Source organism: Mesocricetus auratus, unplaced genomic scaffold (assembly GCF_017639785.1).
Source record: "Mesocricetus auratus isolate SY011 unplaced genomic scaffold, BCM_Maur_2.0 Super-Scaffold_100044, whole genome shotgun sequence".
NCBI classification, from domain to species: Eukaryota; Metazoa; Chordata; class Mammalia; order Rodentia; family Cricetidae; genus Mesocricetus; species Mesocricetus auratus.
This window is the reverse complement of record NW_024429221.1, coordinates 209932-219523: the sequence shown is the minus strand read 5'-3', so window position 1 is coordinate 219523 and position 9592 is coordinate 209932. Positions and strand designations below refer to the sequence as shown.

Below are 9592 nucleotides of genomic sequence, written 5' to 3'. Positions count from 1 at the left end.
AGGCATCTGGGACAGCCTGGGCTATCCTTGTGGGGAGCAGCAGGGGATAGAGACAAGAGAGCAAACAGAGAAGCATAACAGAAAGAGTACACAGCTGAAACAGCATGGTTATTAGGAGAGTGGGTAGCTGGGGGAGGAAGCCCATTTAGGGCTAGGGAGGAAGTGAGAAGGGCCAGGATGTTCACTCGCATAGACTTTGGAATGTATAGCAGGTACTCGTGATGCAGAAGGAGATTGGCACCACAGGTGTCCCTTCTGTAAATGTAAGGGGAATGGCTTCTTTTGATAGAGGAGAACCAGCTTCCAAGTTCCTGAGGAACACTGGCTTTCATCTAACTGCCGGAAATCCTCCTACAGTCCTGGTTGAGCTCATTTCTGGATATTTGTACTGTCTCTTTGAGTTTGGGAAATCGGAGTTTCCTTTGGACTTAACAGCATCTTTGCATCATAATTACTCAGGGTCTTCTGCTCCACGTCTAGCCCTGTAAACCTCAGAGAGCAACTTTTCTTGTAGGTACCAATATTTCATGCCTGAATCATTCATTCATTCATTCATTCATCCATCCATCAATCCACTCATCCAACAAATGCTCATTGCCAACCTGCTGGGTACCAGGTGATGTTCTTAGGATCAAGCACACAACAGTGATGAGGACAATTTTAACTCCCTCGGAGCTTATGACCTCATTACGAAGGGTGGCATATGAAGACACCAAAGGAGAGTCGGGCTGGAGGACGAGAGGATCTGCTGTCCGTGTAGGATGACTTTTTGGGTGTAGTCTTCAACTGAGCCACACAGACATGGGAGTGGGCATCTTTATGGAGACAGAGACGAGTATAAAGGGCTAGAGGTAGGAGCATGTGCTCAGAGATGAGGCGAGAGGCTGATGTGGGTGGCGGTGATGGGTTAGTCAGGAGTGTGGCTCATACCAGTGCCTCACCTGGGCCCACAGAACACACTGAGCACTTGGAATCGATGCTGTTCAACTACACGGGGTGGAGGAGGTGGTGACGGACCTGGGGGATGCAGCCCCTCAGAAGCACTTAGCAGTAGCAGGCAGCCATGCCATCAGGAGTAGGTGCGGGGCGCCTTGCCGAGTCACTGAACGTCTTGCTGGGCACTTCACATGTGTGACACCATTTCAGTGACTTATCAAAAGCCCCAAATTAGCAACATGTAGTCTGCACCAGGAAGTCTGTGGGGGGCTGCTCATATTTGAATGACAAATAGCATGAGTGAAGAGAGAGACACACATTGGCCTTGAGGGGTCTGGTAGGAACTGCCTGAAAGTGCCTGATGAGAGATCCTGTGTAAGGGGCTGACAGACCTGGATCTGGAGTCTGGGGGTGTGTGCACAGGAAAGGATGCTCAGGAAAACTCTAGAGTGAAGACTTTGCAAAGATCTCAAGGTCCGTTTCTGTGGACATCAAGGTCTACTGCATTTGCTCCCACCGCCCGAGAAACCTCTTAAATGCAAGTATCCTCACCTGGCTCTTGAGGTGACATCATGTTGACTAATCTTACAAATAACTAGTGACCCTGTTGCAATGGTTCTTAACCTTTGGGTCATGATCCATTTGGGGATCAAACGACCCTTCCACCGGGATTGCCTAAGACCACCAGCAAATATTACCAATCATAACAGTAGCAAAATCACAGTTATGAAGTAGCAATGAAAATGATTTTATGGTTAGGGGTCATCACACATGAGGAATTTAAGGAATTTAAAGGGTTGCACTATTAAGAAGGTCGAGAACCACTGCCCTATTGTCGTCAAAATCTACCTCATTTCTTAAATATGATTCACAAAGCTGGTTATTAATTTTCTCACTTTTAAAAAATGTATTGTGAAGAAAGACCCAGCGAATATGGTTGATGGAAGAAACAACTGGAACATAACAATACAAATGAAAGCAAGGCCAGCATCATAAGGAACAACTAAGTTAAATGTGTCGCATGAACTATCATTTAAAATAGGGCACTTGGGGGGGCGGGGCTGGAGAGATGGCTCAGAAAGCTAGGAACACTGGCTACTTTTCCAGAGGCCATAGCACCTACCTGAGGTGGTCCACAACGATCTGTAAATCCAGTCCCAGGGTCTCTGCCACGCCCTGTGTGCCCCTGTGGGAACCAGGCATGCACAGAGTTCACAGACATGCAAGCGAAACACACAGACACATTTTTCAAAAGGGCACAGTGGTTTTGATCAGGAGATTTAAGTAGCATGAGTTATAATAAACTGTTTTTCATGTGCCAACACCAAACTTCCCATGTCAGTAATCATTCCTTGAATGCTGACCACCGAGTGGCTGGGGCAAAGGTGGAATGTTAGAGTCCCTTAGATGGAGACAGACAAACAGGAAGCTAGCTTCACTACACCACAGCAAGTCCTAAGAAGCCGCTGCGATATCTGGGGTCTCCCCAAGCTGCTGGCTTTAGGCCCCTAAAGAAATGTGTGGTGGTGCTCAGCTTCAATCCTAGCACCCTAGAGGCAGATGGATCTCTGTGAGTCCAAGGCCAGCATGGTCTACACAATGGGTTCTAGGTTCTAGGCCATGTAAGACTACAGACTGAAATGTTTCAAAAAACAAAAAAAACAAAAAAACAAAAAAACAAAAACAAAACAAGCAAACAAACAAAAAAAAAACAGGAGAAATAGCACACAGGAATTATTTGTATTGTTATTGCAATTCTTTTTAGGTTTAAATATTTCAGAATAAAAATAAAAAAAACAAGAAGAATACTGGAACGGAGGAAGGAAGAGAGAAAGGAAGGAGGGGAGGAAATCATCTGTTAATTGCTTTCACCAAGATCTGGACCACGCTTAGTGCCCTGATGGAGGACTTCGCAGCCTCCAGAACCAAAAAGTCGGTATTTACGGTCTTGGATGTCGCGACGATAATACTTTGTTATCGAGGTTTCAGTTGGCACACCCAGCAAAGTGCTCACCTGTAACTACACCGGATGCTCACGGCGAAGGGAAGACTGATGAGGTAACAGGATGGGGGGGGGGGCTCTGTCTGTACAGCAACGCCAACGGAGGCTTCAGCTCCAGAGAGACCGGAGCCCTGTGCACCCCAGCGTGCACGCAGCATTTAGACAACTTCCCTGCGCTTACGGCCTGCACTGTGCAGCCTCACCGTCCTCCTGTTCTGTAAACTGAAGGTGAGCTGCCTCATTCGCAGCAATGAGGGCCCCGCGGAGGTTAAGGAAGTTAATACAAGTGCCTTGTAGAGGCTCAGACAGGGAATGCTTGGCAGCAGTGTTCAGAGGTGGACTGTGAGCTCTCCAGGGGTTACAGCTTAGCGGGCACCTTGCAGGTGAGGTCTACAAGGCTTTGAAGGGCATATCTTGGCTCCATCCCCATCTTGACCTTCTGTGTCCTGGCCTCCACGAGGTGGGCTTTGTTTCTTTATGCCCTCACCACAATGGCCAACCGTGCAGCAGGCCTCCCGCTGTGACAGCTTTCCCTCAGGAGATGTGAACAACTGTCTGTTCGCCACCGATACCAGAAGGGTTCTTGCACCCAGGCCCAGCCTAAGCCAATGAGTTTATTGAGCTTACTCACAGGAGTGTGGGTGAATCTCAAAGAGTTTTGTCACCTAAGAGTTCCACCTCATCACAGATGAGGGACATATGGATGCTCCATCGTAGAGTTCCCTTTCCAGCCAGCACATTCACTATTGTTACTATTATTATTATTATTATAGTTATTGAGACAGGTTTTCACTATGTAGCTTTTTTTTTTTTTTTTTTTTTTTTTTGGTTTTACGAGACAGGGTTTCTCTGTATTGTTTTCGAGGCTGTCGGTCCAGCCCGGCCTCGAACTCACAGAGATCCGCCTGCCTCTGCCTCCCGAGTGCTGGGATTAAAGGTGTGCGCCACCAACACCCGGCCACTATGTAGCTCTTATAGACCCCTAACTCTCAGAGATCCACTTGCCTCTGCCTCCAACTGGTAGGATTTAAGGTATCCATCATATTCTATAGCTTGCTTTGACTGGTAATTCCTGCTCTCATTATTTATTTGTGTGTGTGTGTGTGTGTGTGTGTGTGTGTGTGTGTGTGTGAGAGAGAGAGAGAGAGAGAGAGAGAGAGAGAGAGACAGAGAGAGACAGAGAGAGACAGAGATGAGGACATCACACAACAGCTATGGAGAGTCTATTCTCTTCTTCCACCATGGGCTCTAGCAATTGAACTCAGATAGGCTTCCACGGTCAGTGCTTTTACCCTCTGGGTGCCATCTTGCCAGTCCTGCCCGTGCTGCATTGTTATTTGAAGACATAGAGGTTGCAGGCAGACTTGATACGTCACTTCCTGCTGACAAACTTGGCAAGGGAATGGCAAGATGGAGGCTGAAGCTTTGTCATTTGAAACATGGGCAGGGAACCTGGTGGCTTCCCTTTCAATGGGCTGATTTCTTGCTGTGCTAAGGACCAAGCCTAGTTGGTGCCTTGATCACACAGATGCTCTGGGACTGCACCCTCTCCCCAACCCCCTCCAGGTTTTGCGGAAATGCAGCGTTTCATGGTCTTGTGTGTCTAAGTAGCTTTCCAGCAGAGTCAGGAGCAAGGTCAAGATTTAGAGTTCCTGTCCTAGTGAGTGCTGGGTCTGCCACTAGGGTGGAGACTCTATCTTGGTTCCCTCCGCGTTGCCTTTGAACCTCACCGGTGTCTCTGGTTTATTGCCCCAATTACAAATATTTTAATTGGCTGGAGTACAGAACTTTAAAACCTGCATGAGTGACACTACCTTGTAAATTCCTGGCCGAGGCTAAGATCCTCCATCTGGTCCTGAGATGGATGAGAAGTTTGGCTGCAGGGGTAAGTTTCGTTTCTTCAGCTGTCTTGAGATTCTAGTTTGGTTTGCTGGTTGTGAAGCTCTCATACCATTCCAGCCAACAAGTCACATAACAAGGCTTGGGCTTCACGGTTGCTGTTTACAGCATTGCTCAAGTTTGTGATCTAGTTCTCTCTCTCTCTCTCTCTCTCTCTCTCTCTCTCTCTCTCTCTCTCTCTGTCAAAGCTGTTGTTGAACTTGGTTGTGCAATAATGGAAGTCAGTATTTCCTCAACTAAGGGTCTTCCCTTGCTTCTTCTGACCTGCCCACCTGTCTGAGAGCCCAGAGAGGGGGCATCTGACAGGTGTTATGAGTGAATAATGGTCATGTAGTTGTCATTTTCTAGAAACCTGGAAGTTTATGAAAAGTATTTGGGGTTTTTCAATGTTGGCAGCTAATTAAAAACATCTTAAAAGCCCCACATGCTCTTGGAGGCCAGAGTTAGTCCACTGACCTCTGAGATACGCTGGGTGTTCTATACATAGCCCATTCCAATTGCAAAATCCACCAAGAGCCCCTGCAACTAACCTAAGTGGTTTTGCTCTGCTTGGACTGGTAGAAAAGACAAGATTCCTGGACTGCTCTGAGTTGTGTAGCCAAAAGCTTTGTAGTCACTTAATTTGGTCTGTGATTGCTAGCTTGGGAGATCCTTGACCAAGTTACATCTTTTACAAGCCAAGTCCCAAGCATGACTCTGTACCCCATCCAAGTCCCCTGAGTGTTCTAGAGTCACTTTGGTCCTCTCTCCCTGACATGTAGCCAGACTTGGTAGATCTACAGAAAGTATCCATTTCCCTGGAGTAACAAAGCAGAGAAAAGTAGGGAAGTTACACTGTTCTCTCTTCTGCCCTCCCCTCCCCTCTCCCACCCTGTGTCACCTAGGGTCCTAGCACTGGACAAAGCTCCTTGTTTTAGGCTGCCGTGTATCTGCAAGTGACCAAATGTTTCTCTCTCAATACTCCCTTTGTACACAATGATTCGGCTGGTATTTGTTTCTAATAATAGATTGGTAACAGATACCCTCGTTGTTGGGCACTGGGTACATGCAGCACAAATTAAAAATCCAAGACAAAGGGTTCAAATGCCTGGCAACTTTAACAACAACTCTTACTGCTGGGAACAGACCTCATGTTGTGCTGGGCAAGTGAGGGGCGGACTCCTGTAAGGCTGTGGAACTGAGTTCATAGAGAGGATGTCATTGGGAAGTAGGTGGGGCTCCAGGAATATAGATAACCAGGAGTCTAGAAGTTCATGTGAACACAAGCAATAGTACACAGGTCTGTAGTGGAAATGCCAATATCTAGTCACCCCCAGACCCAGGAGAATCAGGTAGCAAGGCTAGATTCTTCCCTGGGCTCGCCTGGTGACGCTCCCTGTCATGGTTTCCATTTCCCTCAACGAGGCCTGCTTTAACATGTCAGAGGAGGTTGTGGGCTATGAACCTTTCGGGTCTAAGTCTGAACACCTAGGACTTGCTTCCCCCTGCCTTGTCCTCATTATGCATTTATTTCCCTCTTTGAGGCAATTTTAAGTGTTTTTTTTTTTAATCCACCAATGTGTCTTTTCTCTCTTTTGAAATTTTACTTGCCTGGCAAATGTGGGGGTCAACCATGATCACTGAGGAGGAGAATGTCCGCCTGTATGTGTGACCTCCGACGGTCAAGTCACTTGCTGATGGAGCTATTGGGAACATTTCCTGCCCACGTGACTCAGGTACTAGCACAGTACTGCCCAATATGTGGTCCTACAAGTGGATCTCGGCTCTTTGCTCTGGGGGTGGGGGTAGGGGTAGGGGTAGGGGTGGGGGTGGGGGCATGTTGCAAGGGGCCTATACTTCCCTGCTGAAGTTGGCCCCCAGCCCTTATTCCTCTTGGCTGACCTTCCTGAGTGCTGGGATCATAAGCACCCCCCCCCCCACAGCTCAGCAATTCTATCTTTAAAACACATTTGTTTATTTTTATGTGTACGGGTGTTTAGACTGCGTATGTGTCTATGCTCCATGGGTCTGCAGCATGGTATGCTTGGAGACCAGAAAAGAGTATCAGAATCCCCAGGAGAGTTACAGATGGTTGTGATTGGCCATGTGGGTCCTGGGACTTGAACCCAGGTCTTCTGAAAGAACAGCCAGTGCCCTTAACTGGTAAATCATCTCTCCAGCCCCATCAATGGTTCTGTCTTGATTTGGAATTAAGCAGTCAGTGTAAATCCTCCAGTTAGACGCCTTTTAGTGTTTCTAAAATCAAAGGAAAGACCAAGGCAACCACTTTATAGATTCCACGTTGTATTCACTGTGTCCACAGCTTAGCACTGACCTGGCCTTGAATGATTGATTTTTTTCCATGCTCCCACCAGTATTCAGAGGCAAAAGTCTCTACTTCATTTGAACGGAGTCGGGTGGGAAGATGCTCAAGAAGGACACCAGCCTTTTCTTCTCTGAGCAGATGGCTTCCAGTGACTGGATGATCTTAGCAGCCTTCAGGTAGAAGACTGAAATGAAGACACGTATCCCGATCTGGAGACGTGCCTTTGGGTCTTTTCCTGCATGATTACTCGAAGCTTCTGTCATGCACTGTACTAGGAGCAGCAAGCAAGGGCATTGGAGCCACACATGGCAGCAGGAAGAAAATCCTACTAAGGGTTTTCCTACAGTATTTACTTGATGAGTTGACTGCATGGTCCAAACTTCAGGGGCATGAAATACTATTTGATTTTTATGTATGTGAATGCATGTGCATATATTTGAAGGTACTCATGGAGCCTGGAGGACAACCTGAAGTGCACTTCAGGGATATTATCTCCTTTGAGAGCAGATCTCTCCCTGGCCAGGTGTTCCCTAAGTAAGCTAGACTGGCTAAGCAGCGAGTCCCAGAATCCTCTTGACTCGTCCTCATGGCACTGCGATGATTTTTGTATGGATTCTGGGACTGAACTTGCCTTTGATCATATCTGGGTCTTCCTGTTTGTGAGGCAGGCAGTTTTCTGCTCCCCAGCAACAATGCTATTTACTTTTAAAGGACCTCAGCTCAGCGTCCCTGAAGTGCTCGGCCATTTACTGTTGGTTTCCTTTATTATAACCTCATGAGGGAGGTGGTCAGAAAGGGGGCGGCTGTGTCTAAAGTTGTCTAATACTATTAGTTTTCAACTTTTTTAGTGTGATAAAATACAGAATTTACCATCTCAGCTATTTTCAAGAGTGAAGTATTCATTTTTGTGAAACATAAATCAACAACTTTTTCATCTGGTAAGCCTGAGTCTCTGTACTCATTGAATACTGCCCAGTACTACTTTTGAACATTATTCAAAGTTCAACTTCATAGAAAAACATGTCCGCTCTGCCTACTGGTAAGCAGTGTTCTGTTCTCCGTCCTGTGGTTAAGCATCACTTACAGTCTTGCTCAGCTGGCTCTGTCTCCCACCCACGGGGTGAGCCTACCAAGCTTCTAATTTTGTCATTATCAGGAAGAGAAGGAATGATTTCTACCCCCAAAGAAAACCCCTCCTTAGTTCCTGAGCATCTTTCAACCCAAATTAGGTTAACTTCCTCATTATATGCTGATTCTCTTTAATCCTGGAGAGTCTACAGAGAGGAGAGACAAAGACACAGCCTCAGGGGCCTAGAAATGACTGACTATTCTAGTTATAGCCATGTTCTAACATGTCTCAATTACACTGACTTCCACCATTGCTACTCTCTGCCTAAACTGTCAGCTGTACCACTATGATGACAGAATTTCTTCCCCGCCTGGTCCCACGACAATTTCATCCCAAATAAACACACAAAGGCTTATATTAATTATAAACTGTTTGGTTGATAGCTCAGGCTTCTTACTGGCTAGCTCTTTCTTAATTATTAATCCATTTCTATTAAACTATGTGTTGCCACGAGGTTGTGATTTATACAGAGTGTACCAGAATGTTACTCCTTTGGTGGCTACATGGCATCTCTCTCTGTCTCTCTGTCTCTCTGTCTCTGTCTCTCTGTCTCTGTCTCTCTGTCTCTGTCTCTCTCTGCCTCTCTCTGTCTCTCTGTGTCTCTGTCTCTCTCTGTCTCTGTCTCTCTGTCTCTCTCTGTCTCTGTCTCTCTGTCTCTCTCTGTCTCTGTCTCTCCCCCCCTCCCTCTCTCTCCTCATCCTCTGCCTTTCTTTTCTCCTAGTCTGATAGCCCTGCCTATACTTCCTAACTGGCTACTGGCCAATCAGCATTTATTCATCAGCCAACAGGAGAAACACATATTCACAGCATATAGAAGGACATCCCCCATCACCACTACATGTAATATTTCCTCCATCCAACTATTTTGTGACTAGTTTTGCTTGTCTGTGTTTCTTGTCACATTTTAACTCCTGTGACAAGGAGGTCACCTGACCTTTCATGCACTCGATAGTTCAGAGCTTTGTGGCTTTGTAAAGCCCATGCTGTAGATGGAGTTTATTTTCTACCTGGTCCTGCAGCCATTTAGTTCCAAATAAACACACTGACACTTATATTAATTATAAACTACTTGGTCGGTGGCTCAGGCTTCTTATTGGCTAGCTGTCTCTTAATTATTAACCCATATCCATGAACCTATGTATTTCCACATGGTCTTGGACTTACTGGTGATCCCTGGTCCCTCTTCTTCCTCGGCAGCTACATGATGTCTCTCTGGAGTCTCCTCTCTGCCTTCCTCTACCCAGCCTTCTCCTAGTCTGGTAACCCCACCTATCCTTCCTGTCTGACTACTGGACAATCTCCATTTTATTAAACCAATAAG

General features: G+C 46.5%; 1 long non-coding RNA gene across 1 annotated transcript; it reads left to right on the top strand.

The window, feature by feature from the left end:
- The first annotated feature begins 4829 nt into the window (after window positions 1-4829).
- On the top strand, window positions 4830-8019 carry LOC121135884. Its single transcript, XR_005872991.1, has 2 exons — window positions 4830-6552; window positions 7192-8019. It is a non-coding gene; the product is annotated as an uncharacterized LOC121135884 (long non-coding RNA).
- The last annotated feature ends 1573 nt before the right edge of the window (window positions 8020-9592 follow it).